The sequence below is a fragment of the Berghia stephanieae genome, chromosome 8, assembly GCF_034508935.2.
Source record: "Berghia stephanieae isolate SIO BIC M18660-M18661 chromosome 8, UCSD_Bste_1.3, whole genome shotgun sequence".
In the NCBI taxonomy this organism is placed as follows: Eukaryota; Metazoa; Mollusca; class Gastropoda; order Nudibranchia; family Aeolidiidae; genus Berghia; species Berghia stephanieae.
In genome coordinates, this window is record NC_088367.1 from 17,976,245 (window position 1) to 17,996,244 (window position 20,000).

The 20,000-nt window shown below is 36.7% G+C and overlaps 1 protein-coding gene across 3 annotated transcripts in view; it reads left to right on the forward strand.

Annotated features, from left to right (window-relative positions):
* Positions 1-20,000, forward strand: part of LOC144978297 (uncharacterized) — a 110,940-nt gene that overhangs the window by 55,508 nt on the left and 35,432 nt on the right. For all 3 annotated transcript variants that reach the window (XM_078924153.1, XM_078924155.1, XM_078924154.1), the window contains one exon: positions 14,843-14,898. The gene's annotated coding sequence lies outside the window, so the exon portion shown is untranslated. The remainder of the gene's footprint in view (positions 1-14,842; positions 14,899-20,000) is intronic.

A 20,000-nucleotide genomic window follows, 5' to 3' on the forward strand; every position in this document is an offset into this window, starting at 1 on the left:
AAATGCCAGTCTTTTTGGGTTTCAGTGTCAGGCTATAGATAGTTCGAATATGACGTCACTCAGATCTTTGTTATTGTTTTTTGCCATCCGCGTTTATGAGTAATGCTCACTGAACTGTATTAACCTGACAATAGATATTTCGAAGATGACGTCACTCAGGCCTTTGTTATTGTTTTTGCCATCCGCGTTTGTGAGTTGTTCTCACTAAACTGTATTAACCAGACTTTTAAAGTTCATGGTTACACAGAGTTTGTGTGTTGGTCCGTTATACTTCCGGATGGCAATGTTATGAGCTTCTTAGCCAAGCGCATACTATCTATAACTTAACGATGGCTACGTCTGAGGATGGCTCCTGGGTTATTATCATATCATATCACATCAGTAATAGGGCTTTATAATAGAACAAGTGTTCCTTAAATGTCCTTAAAGTATAAGTTAAGTAAATGTTGCTGCTCGAAGCTCGAAGAAATAAATAACAATGTGAAATTTAATGTAAGCTTCAATTTAGTTACGATTTAATTTAATTCATTTTAATTATTTGTTTTCGTAATTAAATTGAACCTTACATTCAATTTCACATTGTTATTCATTAAAGTATAAGTAACAATATATTGTGCATTACACGTTTCATATTCTTTGAGATCAAAATATTTAAAATGGAGTAATTATTCCAGTCTTCCCGTGGAAAAGACCCCAAAGACAAATTTCCCCCCCTGGGGACGAATAAAGGGACTTTCATTTTCATTTCATTTCATTTTCTTTTTTTCATTTCATTTCATCATTGCACAACAATATATGACCCATCCTATCAACCTGGTATTATGTCGGAGTGAACCCGATCCGAGGAATGATTCTATAGTAGAACTGTTTAGAAGTATAAAATGTCAGCACCTCGCACGTATATCGTGCGACTATGTGGTCTACTGGTATGACACTCGCTTTCGGATCGGAAGGTCCTGGGTTCGAGCCTCGCACGGCGCATTGTTGAGTCCTTGGAGAATGCTCATTACTCACATTCTCTCACCGTACTCAGGTGTAAAAAGAGTACCTGGCTGTTAACAGAGTTGTCTGTTCCCAGCGACAAATTGTAATATCGCAATATCACTTAAAAGCTGTCATGTCCCGTCCTACATGTTAAATGTTGCTGTTGGCCAGGGACCCATTGTAAAGCGCTTTAAGCACGTTTAGTGGATATTGCGCTATATAAAAGCTCAATTAAATTTTTAAAAATAAATAAAATAATATCGACTCATTCCCCTCAATAAAGCATGGATACATAATGCAAGTCTCATATATTTTTACTATACTATTATATACACTATATTCAATTTTCGGCATCTGAATACCCCCGAAACAATACCATTTTGAGACGTTGGGTGGCATATTGTGACAATCTATGGAAACTAACTGGAAAATAAAGAACAGGCCCATGCTGTCAAAGAAGAGGGCTGTGGTATTTCTGGATCCACGAGGACCTTAACCAATATTGGCAATAATTTACAAATCACTTTTATATAAATCATATGTGTGTATGTGTGTGTGTGTGTGAGAGAGTGAGAGAGAGAGAGAGAGAGAGAGAGAGAGAGAGAGAGAGAGAGAGAGAGAGAGAGAGAGAGAGAGAGAGAGAGAGAGAGGATGTATGATTTGATTGTTTGCAGTTGTCTTTATTGTCTTCGTTTTTATTTTGAATTGTTTTGTTGTTGGTGTTTTTGTTTTGTTTTGTTTTTTGTCTGTTTATTTTGCTTTTGTTTGTTTTATAAACTTGAATGTTGTTTTCGTCGCTCGACATTCCAGACACAATAGATGTATAAAACTTTTGATTAACAATCAGACTTGTGATATGCCTATGCCTCGGCATTATACATGACTATTTATATAAGCCGCTGATCTTCAATAGATTTCCTGCTTTTGATTGTTCGCAGTTGCTTTTTTTGTTATTGTTATTTTTGTTGTTTTGTTTTATAATTGATTTGTTTTTATTTGCTCGACGTTCCATACAAAATTTATAAAGAAGAGAATGACGATAAAAAACAATTTTATCTATCTCCCCTCATACGGCATTATAGAGTGCATAACCGTTAATTAACCATTCAATCATTAAATTACACCGTCGGAAACCTTCATGTCATGAATAGCAGCATCTTTACTGTCCTGCTTTGACAAAACGCATTCTCTTTCTTTTCTTTTTTTTTTTTTCATTTTGGCCAGAAAAAATTTTACTTCAAAATTAAGAACCACCTACTAAGACGACTCCCCCAACTTGTCGACCGTCTCAACCCTGATGCTTCCTTGAAGTTTTGGGTCTGAGATTTTATTGGGGGAGGGGTGGGGGGGGGGGGGAATTTGATGCCGTAGTTGTTTTAATCGATCGATGTTTGAATAAAAACTTTTTCTGGCCAATGTTTTGTCAGAATACGGCAGAATTTGTGATTATAGAGTAGAGATTATATTATATTAATAATAATAACAGACTTCGTATGATTACGAGTTTCTTATCTGTCTGGAGAGCTTTCTTACCTTCGCATATTTTTTGCATGTGTGTGACTGAATATCTTATTAGGGTATCAAAGGCGGTGTTAGATTTTATTCTAACTTGCCATCGCGTCGTTCGTATCTGGTTTGTATTTTCACCAAGAGAACAGTAATTTGGATGTGGCTGTAGCCAGAATTCATCCCTGTCACGGCACTCTTGTCTAAAAAAGAATTTTGAGTAGGTATGCATCGACGTGCGCTTGTATGCAGGTCTGATAACTCAAATTGTTATGAGCTCATTGTTGTAATGGAAATACTCTCAAAAATTAACGCAAAATATTGCCCATAACAACAATGTAAATCAAGTCCTAAAAGGCGTTCGGTTATCGGACCTGCAGATAAGTGCGCGTATGTTTGTATTTGTATGTACGCACGTTTGTATGTATTTGATTATCAATTAAACATTGTGATATTTATCCTGTGACGCAAATAAAATGTGTGACTTACCATTTCAATCAAGTAATAAGCGGGAGGGAACCAGGCGATGATGATTGAATAATTTAAGTCCTAACCAGAACATTATTTAACGTTTTTGATGAGAATGAATGCTGCTGCTTTGATTACAAAGTCATTTCATTCAACGTCATGTTTAAAAAAAAAAAATTTGGTTGAGCCCGACAACATTAAAAAAGAAAAAAGAATTCATATATTCATCACGAATGAAAAATGTTCTTTAGGGTCTATAGGGAATGAGATTAGCGGAAGAGTAGCATCCCTTGATTGGAAGTCACCGGTGTGGAGAAGTTATTTGTAAACAAACCAACAACAAGCCAAGCGCTCTAATACAACATTTATTATTCATATTTCTGTACAAAAGTGCATAACGTTGACTTTGATATGCATTTTTGTACAGAAATATGAATAATAAATTTTGTATTTGGAGCGCTTGGCTTGTAGTTGGTTTGTTTACCAATGACTTCTCCCCCGGTGACGTCCAATCAAGGGACGCTACTCTTCCGCTAATCTCATTCCCTATTTCAAGGGAAGACTGGGAGAATTTAGGCGTCAGCCAAGGATGACTCTACTAAGGACGCACATACTCAGATTTCAGGCTCTGCAAGCGAAATCGATTGACTTTTACTATTTTCAGTTGTCCTTGGCGTCAGCAGTAATGCAGTGCCACAAGGTGAGCTAGGGTGAGATACAATGTTCAAGGCCACACAGCATGTTGGGATATTGAACTCCAAGCCTCTTGGGTACGATGCAAATACCACATAACGTTGTGCCACGATGTCCTCGAAATAATCCGGCGGTCGCATAGTTGAGTCCTTGGAGAAGGCTCTTTACTCACATTCTCTCACCATACTCAGGTGTAAAATGAGTACCTGGCCATTAACAGCGTTGTCTGTGTCCGAAATATTGTAATATCGCCTAACAGGCATCATGTCCCGTCCTTCGTGTTAAATGTTGCTGTTGACCAGGGACCCCCTGTAAAGCGCTTTGAGCACATTTAGTGGATATTGCGCTATATAAAGCTCAATTTGTTGCTTTTTAAATTAGCCATTAGAGGGTTAACATGACACACTTTGGATGATGTAGAATGGTTTTTCCTCTGTCTGGTTTTCTTTTTATTTGTTCGTTTTTCTTTTGTTTTGTTTTGTTGTTGTTGTTGTTGTTGTTATTTTTAAATAACCTCTGTCGTGTCTGCAATAATTAATTGTTATGATATTATAAGCCACGGATATCATTATGCCTTTGTAGGGCCTTTTATATATTATATTATATATATCTATACAATATTATACCGGTTATCGTCTTGAAGGAGGCGGGTAGATTACGGCCCCTTTATATGACGTCATTGCGTGTTCTTTATCTCCCAATTAGTTTCCATGGCTTGCCATGCTCTGTGGTCCACCGACCGTTCAACATGCAGTTATTATTAATTTGGGGATGGCAAAAAAAAAAAAAAAAAATTGAATATTATAAATATAGTGATTTATTAAATAATGTCAAGGCTAGGACGGATCATAACATTGTATGACACGCCATATCAAACTGGATTTGTGTCAAGGTCTACGTTTGCTTTATAATGATGATGATGATGATGATGATGATGATAATAATAATAATGATAATAATAATGATAATAATAATAATAATAATAACAATAATAATAATAATAATAATAATAATAATAATAATAATAATAACGATGATGATGATAATGTAATAATAATAATAATAATAATAATAATAATAATAATAATAAATAATAATAATAATAAAATAATAATAATAATAAATAATAAATAATAATAATAATAATAATAATAATTAATAATAATAATAATAATAATAATAATAATAATAATAATAATAATAATAATAATAATAATAATAATAATAATAATAATATATAATAATAATAATAATAATAATAATAATAATAATAATAATAATAATAAATAATAATAATAATAATAATATAATAATAATAATAATAATAATAATAATAATATAATAATAATAATAATAATAATATAATGATAATAATAATAATAATGATAATAATAATAAAAATAATAATAATAAGCCTAGCCATCATGATGTCGTGCTCCATGCGCTTTACATTGGCAATGACACTGTGATATTTGTATGATGAAGAACGGATTTTCATCTCTTTGGAAATTTTTGTTTGTTTGTTTTCTATTTATCTTTCTTCTGTCGTGTCGGCAATAATCAATTGGCTTCAACAGTCATGACGTCACTTCCCTTGTATTGACGCATAGTAACTTTGTAACTGGCTCTGAACTATCGGGACTATGGCGGACGCCCTTATGAAATACATACTTCTCCAACGAGCATTAAAGTGTATCCAGAGGAGAAAAACATTTAAATCCGATCATGTTTTGACTTTTATACATTCTGATCACATGACATGTGAAAAAGTTCTAACCAGCATGAATATTAACAAGTAGGCCAATTGTCTTTGTTTAGAACCAAGCTGCTCGTTGCTGGGAGGACATGACATCAGACTATTGAGTCATTTGGTGGTCAGTAATGTTGACATTATTTTTGGCCAGAGTCAGGACATAGTTCCGAAATCTATGACCATAATAGGCGCAGGGAGCAGATCATAAATACAGATTAGCTTTGTGGACTTTTTATCATTTTTTTGAATAGTTTCTGATCTTACGTATGATGATGTCATCCTACAAAACATGACCGGGGATTGACCGCCAGGCGTGTGGGATATGGACGTAATAAAGATAAGCCTCTGACTGTGTGTGTATGCGCGCGTCAAGCGCACGTGTGTGTGTGTGTGTGTGTATGTGTGTGTGTGTGTGTGTTTGCTTGGTGTCTTTCGTTTGTGTCTGAATAACGTTGTTAAACCAATATCTCTACTGACAAAAATCAATTACAAAACACATTTTTTCCTTATTTCATCTTCATCATAAATCTTTCACTTCAAATGTTGTCAAGGAAAATAAATGACCTTTAATTTGTCAAAAAAAATCTGAAACTTGAGATGAATTCTTTGAATTTATCAAGTTTAAAAACTCAAGGATAATATATATTCATTTCTATGTATTTGAAGTAGAAATGTATGACCATAACGATAAAATAATGTATATTGTCAGTGCATGGCATACAATCGGTCACACACGGAAGCGATATGGCTGACAGCTTTATATCCGGACCACGGTGTTATTTTATTATTTTTAAATTTTTTATTGTTGTTGGCGAGAAATGACAAAAGTCATAAAAAATGTGTTTCATAGCGCCATGCAAAGGAAATAAAATACAACAATAAATTCACCCCATACAAATGCTCCTCCTGGCGGTCTGAAGTTCGATACCCTATTATTGAGGATGGCAAATATTTTCGGGTATTTTTTTCTTTCTTGCAGTTTTCTCTCAGTTATGGCTGGTATTGTATCGATCATGAAAGCCTTTCAGATTATTAAAAAAAACGATCAATATCTGCTCCCCCAGATTTTAAAATATATGAGATAAAAAATATCTATCTCTGAATTCTTTAAATATAACAATCTTCTCCTGAATTCACAACCTAGATGCAAATTTCATTCACCCCCCCCCCCCGCCCTTGTTTATACTTATATGCAAAACTATATTGCTCTTTTTTTAAAAAAAATATTTACATTGTGTAAATCTATTAAAATAGGCCTTGCACTAATTTGATGTAAATTTGAGACAGCAAGTATGCCTATTCATTATTCAGAAATAGCCGCCATTGTGCATACAATGGGTACCTTCTCGACTCTTTATAAGTTAATTTTTATCCAAATAAGGCGGGAGGTGAACGAATTAATAGTTTTATCCATGACAAATAATATACTGAAAAACATGAATTGCATCGGTACAATAAGGTTGTTTCTTGCAGTATTTTCCAAATGAACTTTAAATGATACATATAAAGGATTGGCTCAAAAAGCATTCTCTGAAAATAAATAACAACAATTTTTCGAAACCAATGTATACGTCAGATAATTTTCACTATGATATTCTGAGAGAAGAATTTTTCTTTCATTAAAAAAAAAAAAATTTCTAATTGGAGAATTGTCGTGACATTTTTTTACAGATTATTTTTTTAGGAGAAAAGACTTGACCTCGGGTCTTAGTTGGCTTCACTTGGAAAACTTCTCTGTGTATATCTATTAATGACTGCAATGAAGTTGAAAATGCTTTAAGATAATAAAGAAAATAAGACACCTGCATTGCGATCTATATCTCTTAACCAAGCATAACATTGACTTATCACCTGAAGTCAAGTTTACTTTCAACCTTACCGGAAATATGACTTTTTTACATCGACATCCGGTTTTAGTGACTCGATTCCAAACAACCCTTATAATAACTCTTCGAGTCCCTAACCCAGTCTCAAAGATCTGTCTAGCTTTTGCCAAACAAACCACACAAGGTCTCGCAAATAGTCGTACATTTACATACTCTCAATTATGCCAAGCGTTTGGCAGGAACCCATCGATGGGTATTAGCTTGTATTGATATCTTGCATAATTTTATTGAGTGATTCGTGGTAAACAGTCGTACAATGCTTGGCTAGGTAGACTGGTTGGTAGTCGACAGGTGTTCTTGGCGCATTGATTCCACAAAATACTACCTATAAAAGATTTGGGCCAGAAAACGTTTCCTTTATATTTTCATCGGTTAAGATGACCCTTACCTTAACAAGATAATCTCAAACCCGAGGCTTCTAATGCCTCATTAAAAGTCTCATTTTTTCATTCTTTTTGACAAATTGGGGGTTAAAGGAATGATAGACACTTACTCTGGATTAAAAGTTTTCTGTCAAAAATACAAAAAAAGCTATTGCCATTGAATGGTAGAATAGAACCGCTGGTTGTTGAGAATAGAATAGAATAGAATAGAATGTGACCGGCAAAGTCAATAGACATTTCGATAGACGAATTGCCAGCACTTTTACTGTCATAAACCCATTCATGATTTAGCCGCAATTTTATGTATTGCTGGTTTTATTGGGGTTTTCTTCTTCTTCTTCTTCTTCTTCTTCTTCTTCTTCTTCTTCTTCTTCTTCTTCTTCTTCTTCTTCTTCTTCTTCTTCTTCTTCTTCTTCTTCTTCTTCTTCTTCTTCTTCTTCTTCTTCTTCTTCTTCTTCTTCTTCTTCTTCTTCTTCTTCTTCTTCTTCTTCTTCTTCTTCTTCTTCTTCTTCTTCTTCTTCTTCTTCTTCTTCTTCGTCTTCTCCTTTCGAGAATTTGCAGTCTAACAGTATGCCACTCAGCTTGTGGCCCATATGTCGAAAGTTGTAATGCGTAAATTGAATACATTGAAAAGGCTCTTTACATACATAAATCTTGTAATCCCGGGCTTCAATGTGGCAAAACATAGAGGAGGAAGGAGGGGGTGGGAGCGAGTGGGAGAGGCAGAGAGGCAGAGAGAGAGAGAGAGAGAGAGAGAGAGAGAGGGAGGAGAGAGAGAGAGAAAGAGAGAGAGAGAGAGAGAGAGAGAGAGAGAGAGAGAGAGAGAGAGGAGATATAGATTAATAGATAGATAGATAGATAGATAGATAGATCGAGAAATGGATAAAATGAGAGAAGGGGAGGGCGGCATAATACTCCATCTGGAAAACTCACAATATTTACTAAGCTCACCTAGATGGATCAACAGCCAGAAGAACAATGTGAACAAGAACAGATGGCCGATGCCGCCATCCGTAGAAAGAATCAATTATTGATTGATTATCGGGAGGCAGGATTGGATTATTTTGATCAGTACTGATCCGCAACCCATTCCAGCTCGTGTCAGGGTCCACGTAGGGGCATTCTTCCCCGCCCGCCTCCTGGGCAACGGTTGGGGTATTCCGAAAGGAACTTTCTAACCGGCTGATGACACGAGTTTCTATGTGTCTGAGGTGACGGATGAAGGGAGGAATCAACCGCCGTGGCCAGATTGCCCTAGTTCACGCAATAAGCTGTGCTAGCCCCATGACGCTGGTGGGGTGAAGGGAAACTGTCACTCTACAAAGATACCCTCCTGGACTCCCAGCCTAGACACCATTAATGGGTGGACAGAGCTCATAGCCTTGGAAAGCAGTCTGTCTAGGAGAAGGAAAACTCCAACTTCAAACCACCACTGCCTTGTGGATCTGGGAAGATGAAAGGCTATGGAATCACATCCAGAGAATAAAGAACCGCTGAAGTCGGAGTCGCAGAGCCGAAAGGCGCAAATAGTCTGGAGAGGGAAACCAACCCAAAAATGAATGTGACACGCATCCTCCTCACAAAGAAGATTGATTATCCTCATCCTTTCCCCTGCGGCTTTATGGTCTAGTGAATGATACTTGCCCTCCAGACCTGGGTCCTGGGTTGGAGCCTCGCGCTCGGCGCGTAGTTGAGTCCTTGGAAAAGGCTCGTTACTCACATTCTCTCATCGTACTCAGGTGTAAAATGAGTACCTGGCCGTTAACAGCGTTGTCTTTGTCCGAAAAATTGTAATATCGCTAACATGCGTCATGTCCCATCCTACATGTTAAATGTTGCTGTTAACCAGGGACCCCTTGTATAGCGCTTGGAACACAGAGAATATCGTATACCGCACACAAAACGAACGAAGAAGTGCTAAAACAAACATACCAACAAAGGAAACTAATGCCCTTAATAGTGGATCGACAACTATCCTTTTTCGGACACATAGTAAGGAAAGATAAGAATGAATACCTGGCAAGTTGTGGAAAAATACCTGGTAAACGCGCCAGGGGGAGACAAAGAAAAACACTCATAGACCAACTGAAGGGCTTCAACCAACCTAACAATCCAAGAGCTGTTTGAAAAAGCAAGAGACAGGGAGGAATGGAGAGAGATAATTCATGCAGTATCCGAAGCCTGGACCAGGCATGGAACCTAGAAGAAGAAGAAGTGGATATTGCGCTATATAAAGCTCAATTTTTACATTTTTTAAAGAATCGAATCGCGAATGCAGACCTGCCTTGTACTACGAAAACTTCATAGAAATACGAATTTTTGGCTCCACCTACAGAGCTGAATCGGTCTCTTTGACTCAATGAATCTTGTTGATAAGGAAAGTTTAGCGCATCTTTAAACTTATATTCAGGACTTTGAAGCATTTTGGACCATGCTGAAGCAAATTGTTTATTTCTAAAGCTATTTAAACTGACGTTTTCTTTCTTTTTTCCCCTTGGAAACTACTAATTTTAAACATTCAAGTAGGCAGCACTGCGAATGTCATATGCAAGTTACTTTTTTGGTTTGTTTATTTGCTTGTTTCTCTTGTTAGTCTTCAACTTTCCTACCTTTTGTATAAGATGTATATTATTTGTTAATATTATTATTATTGTTGTTGTTCTTGCTGTTGTTGTTCTCATTCTTAATTAGTTGCATCATTGCAACAGGTATTACATCTTGTATTTTATTATATCATATATCTTTCTCTTCTCTCTCTTTCTATCTCTCTCTCTCCCTCTCTCTCTCTCTCTCTCTCTTTCTCTCGATCTCTCGATCTCTCTCTCTCTCTCTCTCTCTCTCTCACACACACACTCCATCTATTTATGCCTCTTTTTCTATATTCTTGTCTCTTTCTCTCTTCCTTCCCTCACTCTCTATCCTCCTTTTTATCCCGTTATCCCTCTTCTCTTCTCTATTTGTCAATATCTCTCTACTCTCTCTTGTTCTCTATTTTTCTCTTCTTATTTCTTTTCTTCTCTTCTCCCTCTTTCTATCATTATCCTCTCTCTCCCTCCCTCCCTCCCTCCCCCCCCCTCTCTCTCTCTCTCATTCCAACTCATTTCACTCTCTCCTCACTCCACTCCCATGTTTTTAAAAATTCCTCTTCTCTCTCACTCTTCCTTGCCATATTATTTTGTAGACCCTCCCCCCCCCCCCCCCCCCCCACCCACCCACTCACCCTTAACTCTCGTCCAATCTTTCAATCGTTTGGTGTCAGATCATTAAGGGGAAATATTCAGTGGTCTAAAATGTCACAAAACTGAGGCTTTATTACCTTTTTATTACTTTTCAGTGGCTTGGTGGGCGAACGCTTTTAAAATGTCAATGTTGAAATGGCTTGGTGACGATTGTAGGTGTTCGTGTGTGTTCGTGTGTGTTCGTGTGTTGTACGTGTGTGTTCGTGTGTGTTTGTTTGTGTTTGTAACAATCTATTTAAATAGATACATAGTCTATTTGTCTAAGGTATTTGTTGTTAAGTCTCTCTCTCTTTCTCTCTCTCTCTCTCTCTCTCTCTCTCTCTCTCTCTCTCTCCCTTTCTCTCTCTCCCTTACTCTATCTCTCTCTCTCCCCGTGTGTGTGTGTGTGTGTGTGTGTGTGTGTGTGCAGCTGTGTGTGTCTTTGTGTCTATTTGGATATTTTGTGTGTAATGCAGTGATATTCCGTAAACAGGATATTATGTTGGTGAAAATGGAATATATTATACGTGCCTATAATATATCTATTAGGTTTAGTCAACTTAAAAAAAACTATTAATTCATTGTCTTCAATTAAACGTTAACATATAAGTTTGTGTGTGTGTGTGTGTGTGTGTGTGTGCGTGCGTGTGTGTGTGCGCGTGTGTAAATGGGTGTAAAGTATAATGTTTGTATTAGAATGAAAGTCTAGAACAAGGTGACAACAACATTATGAATGAAGTTGGATTTTGTTTGCCTACCTGGGAGGTACAAGTTCAGGCTCTAAACTACCGCGTTACATCCTAATTTGTTGATTTTTTGCTTTAATTCACTTTCCTAGGTATTCCTATTCCGTGATGAGGAATAAATAACAATGCGAAATTGAATGTAAGCTTCAATTTAATATACGCAAACATATAAAATGGCAAAATGTGATATTTTGTTCGACGCCCTTTCCTCACATTAACTTTATTTCCACATTTGACAAAATGTGATATTTTGTTATATATACACATACACAGACATACGCACACAGACACACATACACAAACATATACATATCCTCTCCATTCCCTCTCGCTCTCTCTCATTCTTTCTCCCCCCCCCCCCCCCTCTCACTCTCTCTCTCTTCTTATCTCTCGCCTCTTCTTGCATCCACACTCGACGCCCTTTCCTCACATTAACTTTATTTCCACATTTGACAAAATTTTTCAATTTACTTATTTGTGTTTGTGTTTACTGTCTCCTGACGAAGGCCAAGGGCCGAAACGTTGTTTGTTTTGTGTTGTTCCCTTATATATGAGTCACATCTACTCACTTTATTTTTTTTTTTATCTCCATTTTATTGGCTCATTTAGGCACCTTTAGCTTTGGTTTTACATATAAAATGGACGTTTCGGGATGAAACAGGATGAATGAAACACTACAGACGAATGAGATTATGTGGCAGTGGCGTTGTTCATAAAGAAGTTGACAGTGCTGAATGCACAAAAAAGGAAGAAAAATAAGTTTTGAGATATAGATATCTATAATATTCTGTGACTCGCTGTCTCAGCTCGGTATTATGTCGGTATAGAGAGGAAATAAAATGATGAGATATGGTATCTCCGATATCTTTTTTGTTTGTTTGTTTTGGGTTTTTTTTTCAATGTTTTGCAATGCAAGAAATAGTAAATATTTGTTTATTCTCCGATATTACAAACAGGAATCAACCCCAAGTGTAATACAAGTGTATTTATTCAATGTTCAGCTCCTAGATCATCCAAACACGACGTGTACTCATTTACAGGTCTGATAACCCAAATTGTTTTGGGCCCATTGTTGTAATTGGAATATTCTCAAACCAACGCAAAATAACCTCCTTTACAACAATGTTAAATCACGCAAGCCCATAATTGCGTTCGGTTATCAGACCTGCAAATAATGTACACGTCGTCCAAACACAATACCGCTTTGAGATGGTGGGTCACATATAGCTTGATTTAGATAATAATTGAACAATCAACGTAAAGAGGGGGCGTGGTGGGGGGGGGGGAGGGGGCGGAGATGCGAAAAAGTTTTCTTAATGTGAAAAAAAGACTTCAAAGTTCTTTTTTTTAGGAATCGAGAGATTTTTTAAAAAATGTCAAGAAGTCAAGAAATGGCCTTGGTCTTTGTTTTTAATTGCAGGGATGGAAAGTGTTCGGGGAAACCCCATGAGCGAAAAGTGCAATCAGCCACACAACTTTAAATGCCATAGTCATTAAAATCTATAAATAGTAGGCTGGTGACGTCACTCACTTGTTTGCTGATGGTTATCATTTAAAACATCCGAGATACTGATCACTTCCCACCAAAGTTTCTCAAACAGACTTTCAGCGCCTTAACTCTCTCCTTACCAGCTATTTTCAGAATTTCAGCCTAAACTTCATAATCACCCAATATAAAAATAGATTATTCAAACAGGTCAACAACGAGTATATTCTATAGTTTGTTAAGAAAAATAAGCTCTGCAACACAGAGTCAAGTTTTCTATAGCTAGAACTATAACAAAATGAAATCAGAATAAGATTATTGTTAGCTGCATCGTAACGAATGTGACGATTTTCCTATGGGTGGTAAGGAGAGGGTTAACCTCCCTCCTTACCACCCATAGGAAAATCGTCACATTTGTTGCAATGCAGCAAACATTTTTCTCATTCTGATTTCTTTTGTACACCATAATATCTGAACAAAAATGTTTGCTATAGTTAAAGTATATAACACTGTGTTAAAGAGCTTGTTTGGTAGAAAGAAATATGTATAGCAAGAGCTAACGCTTTTGTGTTTGAGTGCTGTTGGCCAGGGACCCCCTTGTAAAGTGCTTTGAGCACGTTTAGTGGATATTGCGCTATATAAAAGCTCTATTTTTAGAGATAGAGAGAAAAAAAAGTAAATATATATATATATATATATGCGTGGATTATGTTTTTAATAACATCGTTTGCTAACCGAGATTTGTTTTTTTCTTATCAAGGGTTTTGTAATTCCCTGACCGACATGTTGATGATTTCATCAGGCAAACAAAGGGGAGACAATAAATATCGGCCAGTTGTTTACCTGTCGTTATTTGTCAAATTCAAACATCGTCTCTGGCGTTCGCATGGTCTTTAGTTGTTTACAATAAATAAATATTAACAAAGACGGTTTTGTATTCTTCTGTGTGTCTAATTGTATGCGTGTGTGTGTGTGTGTGTGTGTGTGTGTGTGTGTGTGTGTGAATGAGTGGAGAGTGAAAGATTCAATTTTAATGTGAATCTCTCTCTCTCTCTCTATCTCTCTCTCTCTCCCTCCCTCTCTCCATCTCCCTTTCCCTCTCAATCTTTCTCTCTCACTCTCCCTCTCTCTCACTCTCTCACACGCATCTCTCTCTCTCTCTCTCTCTCTCTCTCTCTCTCCCTCTCTCCCCACTTGATAACATATTTCATAACATTTGGCTCTCCCCGACGTCCCTTATTTGTACACGTCGGCTCTCCCTTACCCGAACTACAGCTCTACCAACTCTACCTCTCTCTCTCTCTCTCTCTCTCTCTCTCTCTCTCTCTCTTATATATATATATATAATATATATATATATATATCTCTCTCTCTCTCTCTCTCTCTCTCTCTCTCTCTCTCTCTCTCTCTCTCTCTCTCTTATTGCATTAACTCTCCTAAAGAGCGATCGCTTAGCAAGCTGACAAAACACTTTTTTTTTAAATGACCAGAAAAGAAAAATTCTACTTCCGTTATCCATTTATTAACATCATAACCTTCAGTCTTCTATCAAATGAGATTTTTGTTTTCAAAAATATCATACTTTTCTAAAAAAAATGTTTAACTTACTTAGGGTTCGATCGAGAATATAGGCCAGTTATTTGTTCTTATCTTTTATTTAATACTTTTCTTTTAATTCATTTATTATTTATTTGTTTATCAATTTGTTTATTTTTGCAGATATTCACTTTCCTGGAAGAAGAAAGTTACTGCTCAAAGTTAAGATCCTGACAAAGGTATGAGATATTTTAGAACTGTTGTCTTTTTAAAAATGTTTTTCCCCATGTTTCAATTCCATTAATGACCATTTAAAAAAAAAAAAGAAAAGATCTGATTGAAAGACAATTTTTGTGTGCAATAGAATTTAGCAACAAATTATTAGATATCTATATGGTTGATATTTTTTTAAATTCTAAAAATAGCAACAAACAGAAAAAAAAAAAACAAACCAAACAAACATCATCGTACAATTTGATCGACTTAGAACAGGCATGTCGTTGTTGACACGCACGTGCCAAACTGTGTACACATCCATTGATTATAATGTACAGTCATGTATTGGCGAATGGAATTGTGGGATTGATACATGTTTACTTCTGCTTTCAAAAGAGTTCATATGGTGCGTGGGTTTCTTGCTATCTACTCTGTCGAAATATGAACATGATACCCTTTTTTTTCTTCTCATTTAACTCTTTACTTACCGACCATTTACCGGATTTTCCCCGCAAAAAAAAAAAAAAAAAAAAAAAAAAAAAATGATTTTTAAAATTCTAACTAAAAAGAAATAAGTGCATGCTATAAATAATTTTGCTAAGAAAAACAAGTTGTACAACACAGCTCTATAACAAAAAATATTTCTTCTAATTTCATGATAAACAAAAGAAATCTGAATGAGAAAAACGTTGGTTGTATCGTAAGTAATGTGACGATTTTCATGTAGCTGGTAAGGAGAGAGTTAAGCCAGAAAATGCTTACTTTGTTTTATTTTGAGGGAGATAAAGATGATCTCGAAGGTATCAAGTCTTAAAATCGTGATCTCAAGGAAGTTTCATTCAAGTATAACTAGTTAATTGCCGTACTGTGGAAAGACGTGTATTTTAAAAACACTTGGCCCGTAAACTCGTCCTTGGGCTTCGCGAGGTCCCAGGTTTGAGAATTTTTGCTTTTGCCAAGATGAGGGTCATTTTTTTGGGAAAAACTTTCAAACTTTGGATTTTGCAATGTCCTCCTTTGCGCTGTGTCTCGTTTGGAGGTCATGATAATCTACCGATATGCGAAGAAAATGCTTTCTCATCTAAGTCTTCAACCAAGTGACAAAAACTCGAAGTTCACATCACAGGCCATTAAATTGTTTTGTTTTTTTTTTTTTAATTTTTTAAATTTTTTTTTTACTTTAGCCATTCTCTCTATGGGATTGATACCTGTTTACTTCTGTTTTCAAAAGACTTCATATGGTGCGTGAAATAACCACATTCACTTGATCAGAGTCTCGTGTTTTGACCACAAAACCTATTTTATGCATCTACATCACCCCCAAACATAATGAGAACAAAGATCACATATATATTTAACGACTGAAGATCATACAGCAGTTTAATAGCGATGTGACCCGGGCTTCATTAAAGCTTCTCAGACATATGACTATATATAATATAACGAAGTTTTTATTGTATATCCGATTATAACCTTCACACTTTCACTTCAAACTTGTTAAAAATGGATATTTGTGACCTTTCGCCTCAAAACGGTATTAAGTCGGGATGGTTAAGATGTTGAAAATTGAATTTATAGCCAGTAATATCAGACTTGTGTTGAGTTTGTATGTTTTATTGAGGAGAATGGATACCATATTTTAGGGTGTTAATGCCAACAATTTATATTTTTGACCACTTTAACATTAAATTCGGTTTTTAAGCATTTGGTCCGTTCCGACATAATACCGTTTTGAGACGATGGGTCACATTTCACCTCACAATTTTCGTTTCCAGTGACACGGATGTCCATATTATTATGTTTTATGCTAATTGATTCATCCCCAGTCAAAATGAGCACGACCCATCCATTAGCGGACCTGGCGTGCTTTGCCACTCACGCGCGCACATAAAATCCCACCTGTTTTTATCAAATACTCATTTATTTTTTATCTCGCCGGCGAGCTTTATTGTGAAAGGTTCGACCATATCTGTTACATAGCATGACAAAACACATTTTTTTCCTACTTATCGGGAAACCTGACTGCAATAAAAATCGATCACCTATATCATATTGGCTATCAACATGTCAAAGAATCTGAAACGTCAAACTTTAAAGATGTGCACGGTTTAAAGTTTGTTGCCTAGATGGGGTCCATTTTAACCCTTTAAAAACAAAAGAGCTTTTATCTATCGCAATATCCACTAAACGTGCTCAAAGCGCTTTACAAGGGGTCCCTGGCCAACAGCAACACTTAACATTTAGGTTGGGACATGATACCTATTAGGCGATATTGCAATTTTTTCCAGACAGAGACAACGCTGTTAACGGCCAAGTACTCCTTTTACACCTGAGTCCGATGAGAGAATGTGAGTAAAGAACTTTTTCCAAGGACTCAACTATGCGCCAAGCGAGGCTCGAACCCAGCCGTTAACAGCGTTGTCTCTGTCCGAAAAAATAATAATTGTAATGTCGCTTAACAGGCGTCAAGTCCCATCCAACATGTTAAGTGTTGCTGTTGGCCAGGCAGTCACCATTCGAGTACGTTTAGTGGATATTGCGTTATATAAAAGCTCAAAGCTCGATTTTCTAGTCAGACAACCCTCACATTAGTAATATCGATACACTAAGATGATCTCCTTACTTACTTACTTACTTACTTACTTACTTACTTACTTACTTACTTACTTACTTACTTACTTACTTACTTAGGCCGCCCCTTGGGGCGCCCAACATGAGCCACAAGTCTTCGCCATTCTGTCCTGTCCTCCATAAGCGTACGCAGCTCCCGGAGGTTGTCCATTCCTGTGTCATCTAGCAGACAGTCAATGTAGGTTTTATTCTGCCTGCCTCTGCTTCTGGTTCGCTCAGGTGGTTCCCATAGATAATCTCCAATACACCGAAAAACACATTTTCAACTCGGGAATTTAGATATGGTTTTAAGAGTTTTGACAGGTCAGAAATCATATCAAATTGATGTATGAAATAAAAGTTTTCTCTGTCTATACTTCATAAACTTTTGTTACTCACTCCCCCTGCGCAACCTCTGGTTTAATACAACATAATTTATTGATGGTAATTTTTCAGTGGCGAACGTGGGAAATCGAATAAATAGCATAAATAATATGACTGTATTATCTATCCAGGCGTTTTGGTCGAGTATGGTGTTTATTGAATAATTCATATTACAATATCATAAATGGTTGTTATAAAGCGTCGGTTACCGTGTGATGATTGTAACACCAGTGTTAAGTACGCACTCCTTTCTTCGGTCCGCAGGATAGAATCTCATTTTTTTGGTCATCTTTTTTTTTTTTTTGTTTTAAAAAGTTCTTATCCCATACTCCCTCTCTCTCTCTCTCTCTCTCTCTCTCTCTCTCTCTCTCTCTCTCTCTCTCTCTCCCACCCACCACCCCCCCCCCCCACACACACACACACAAACACACTTTCCTCTCCCTATATATTTCTCTCTCCTCTTCTTCTTCTCTCTTTCTCTCTCTCTCTCTCTCTCTCTCTCTCTCTCTCTCTCTCTCTCTCTTTCTTCTCTCTCCTCCTCCTCCCTCCCCCTTTTCTCTTTCTCCCTTCCTTCCTCCTTCTCTCTCTCTCTCTCTCTCTCTCTCTCTCTCTCTCTCTCTCTCACACACACACACAAACACATTAATTTGACGAAATAATCTTAAACTTCGTAGTTGAAAATAACTGCAAAGTTCATACGTTGATATTTTAAAAAAGTATGCAAATTATACATTTCATGAGGTTTCATGGATAGGAAAAGAATAAAAACTAAACGAAAATATTTATTATTCCGAGCATTTCCTGAATTCCATTATTTACTGGCCAGTACCTAAATGGTAGTTTTAAAGACCACTCAACCAGCAATCGTGGGTGGGGTCATCTGACCTCCCATGGTGAGCAGGAGGTCATTTGCTTTGTGTTCCATCCCCCTTTACCTGTTTTCCGAGTTGCTTTCTGTCATTGACTTGAAATGGAATGACTTGGTATATCCTTCCCCCCTGGCCGGAGTCCTTGGCTGGGAGGGAAACAGTAAGTGTATAGTTGTAGTTTTAGGGAGATGGTATTTATTTTTTTCCCTTGTAAATAATTTCTCTGCAATGTACTTATATTTTTTGTTTTGTTTTGAATATATAGTGATTTGTAAACAATTGAGTGTATTCCTCTTAGTGGGATCCTGTGGTGGTGTCTGATTGAGACTTTAAGGTGATCTCAAATTAAGAACACTGATAGCGTGCTCTTGGAATCTACATCTGTTCCCCGTCTCAGCCATTCCCCTATGTCTTACTTTTTATCGTGTGCTTTCAATTGTAAATTTAGAATATTTGACTATCGCATTTTCTTCCTTTTTACTGATGCTGAAATGACTTAAATGCGTCGCAAGCGCCATGAAATCCTTATAGACAACAAAGAAATAACCAACAATCACAGATCGAGATCAATGCAATATGCACACACATGTAGGTCTTGTCATTAGTGCAGGGCGGTCCTTGGCAAGCTTAAGGACCACGGTCGTACGGTCCTTGGGAAATGAAGACCGCAAGGACCGGTCCTAGGACCGGTCCTTTTCGACATTGAACATTCCTGAGAGACTGTTGGAAATTCGAACCGGTTTGACCTTTGAGAGCGTGGGATCGTTCATTCTTGAACCGTTAAAGACCGCTACACGATGAAAACCGTGGCCTACAGGAGTAAAACACACGGAGTAGTCACACTCATTTCAAATTGTAACCTAATTAGAGAAGAGGGGTGATGCCTTCTTTATTTGCTCACCGTACTTCATTGTTACTTCGATAATTTAATAAAATTTGAAATTTATCCCCATTAACGGAGATAATGGTGACTTTTCGCCAGATCTAACAAACTCAGCTACCCATTCATTGCTGAGTAGACAGGGATTCAGAAAAAAATCGACTGCACCCGGGATCGATCTCTGGCCCTTTGCGTATAAAGAGAGTGCTCTATCAACTGAGCTATCGGGGTCCCCAAATATTCTATTGGACTTTTTTAAAATTCAGACGTTATAACTGGGTTTTTTGGAAGGAAGAAACTAATGAAACTCATATTATTTGATTAGTAAAAACACCAAACGAAATTTTAATATTATTGTATTATTTTAAATGACAACACTGCG